Source organism: Chiloscyllium plagiosum, unplaced genomic scaffold (genome assembly GCF_037043375.1).
Source record: "Chiloscyllium plagiosum isolate Xiang-an unplaced genomic scaffold, Cpla_swu_hap1 HiC_scaffold_42, whole genome shotgun sequence".
Classification (NCBI taxonomy): Eukaryota; Metazoa; Chordata; class Chondrichthyes; order Orectolobiformes; family Hemiscylliidae; genus Chiloscyllium; species Chiloscyllium plagiosum.
The window spans coordinates 39,217,247-39,219,746 of record NW_028270180.1 but is presented as its reverse complement, the minus strand read 5'-3'; positions in this window follow the sequence as shown (position 1 = coordinate 39,219,746).

Below are 2,500 nucleotides of genomic sequence, written 5' to 3'. Positions count from 1 at the left end.
CAGCTCTATAAACTGTATAATCCCCCCGTTAATACTCCAATTTACTACATCGTTATATATAAAAGTTTTATTTTTATGGGTAAGATAAAAGCCCTTGGTTTTATTAATATTAATCCCCATTCCGGTATTATTACAAAATTTCTCCACTATTTTCAAATTGCACGCCATCCCCTCATAAGTTTCACTAATCAAGTCCTCCACAAGAAATATTCCTTTTTGTTTCTCTTCAATTGTGCAAAGTAACGGGTCCATAACTATGTTAAATAAAATTGGTGATAAAGCATCGCCCTGTTTTACCCCCCGTAAAATGGGAATATTCCCGGTTTTACAGTTAGACCCCTCTACCTGAGTGAAGTTATTATCATATAAATTTATTATCAATTTGATAAATAACACCGGAAGACGAAGCCTTCTTAACGCAGTAATAATTAATTTATGCCCTATCGTGTCAAAAGCTTTCGCCAAGTCTATAAAGACTACAGCTAAATTTTTCTTCCTCTTCTTGGCACCTTTCATAATATTCTCAAGGATTTTAATATTTTCCTCGCACCCTGAGATACCAGACATAAAACCTTTGTGACATTTGTTTAAAACTATTACCTTATTAAGCCTACCCGCCACGATTTTAGTAAAAAGTCTGAGCAGGATTGGCCCGATGGTTATTGGCCTCCAATTATCTATATCTTTAAGTTTATCCTCACTGCTCACTTTTGGGATTAACACTGTTCTACTAGTTTTTAACCTGTCTGGGATCCTACCACTTTGTAGCCAAATGCTATACACCCTAGGCAGTATTGAATTATCTTTGTTAAAGACTTTAATAATCTCCCTTAACGTTACCCCATCTGGTCCTGCGGCGGTGTTTGCGTCCATCGCCCTTAAGGCCTGATCGACTTCTTCCACCGGCACAGGACGAGATAGAGCAGCATCCAGGGATTCCTCTCCTTGATTTTTGTATTTGGCGAAACCCCTTAAACTATTTTTCTCATTTATAGTCATTAATTTCTCTGTAAAATATTCCTCCAATTCCTTCTCGCTTAGGGGACATTTACTATTAACAGGGGCTCCCATTAAAGTTCTTGCCAAATACTGCCTTTTACTTCTATATAAGACTTGTGCCTCCTTAAATTTCCCTTTTTTCCCACTGTATCTCTTTAAAGCGTTGTTTACCATCCTATATTTCTTTCGTCCATTATCCTTGGCTTTAGACTTTATTCTATTATTATCGCTTGTTTTACTCTTCCTACCATCCTCCTCCCTCTTTCCTAATTTACCCACAATCTCCCCCATTATCTTATCAAACTCTTTGCAACCTTTTTTACCCTACTTCAGATCTTCTTCAATTATTTTTATCAACTCTGTAATTGAGCCATTCGGGCATTCCCTAACATCCGTACTATCCTGATTCTCATCTTCTACGCTCCTGTCGGGTATCAGATCACTTCCAATTCTATCATCCTCTCCTTCATCTTCATCCATACTATTGGGGAACTCATCTAAATTTAAATCCTTCTTACTAGATTTATTTTTCTTATTTAATAATCGTCTCTTATCTGAAATTTGTTTTGCAGTTTTAGACCCCATCCTATCCGCTATCAATTTATTTATATTTCTGCAACCAATAAACTCAGATTCCAATTGTTGCAGCATTTCATTTTCCTCTCTAGACCATACACCCATTTTATTTCCACCATTATTCTCTATTTTGTCTGCCTTACCCCCTTTCCTTTTCTCATTTCTCAAGTTAGGGTGTGCATGCCTTTCATGCTGTCCCAATCCTCTAGCCGATTTAAATTTTAATGAGCAGAGCTCACATTGAAAGGGTTTCTCTAAATCTTCCTCCACATTCCTATCGTTAACGTTACTACAAGCACCTATACTACCATCCCCATCTCTTTTACATTTCGGATAATGGCACGCTACTGCCTGGTAGCTGCCCTCCCATGTACATTTGCTGCACCTTATCCTGACCGAATTAATCCCTCGACATACTTTTAAGTGTTTCCTAAATACCCCTGTAGTATTGTAGATGTTATTACAATAACTACATCTAAAATCTTCTATAGGGTAATTGATTGTAATTTCTAATTTATTAGTTTCTCTATTGGACGGGTGTATAATCCTACCCTCATCTTCCCCCTCTTGTCTCTCTAAAACTCCACTTCGATTAAAATTAAAGGGCCCTTTAAAATTCGAATTATAAATTGTCCGGCTCTTAGATGGACTTGGCTGTAGAGGGGCCTTCTCTCCCAGCATTGTCTTTCGAATTTTGTCACTATTCTGGACTATATTAAAGGTTTCCTCGTGCCTGCCCGAGGACAACCTTGCCGGAATAATTCATATGGTCTCATCCGTCTGTGTCTGAGTTGAGACGGATTGTACAGTCCGATTTTGGCTCGCACACTTTACACACGGAGCCGCCAAAAGCCACCGTGCGGGGCGGTTGTTCACCCGGTCTCCCACCCAACCGGATACTTTGGTATCAGCCATAACGCCTTCG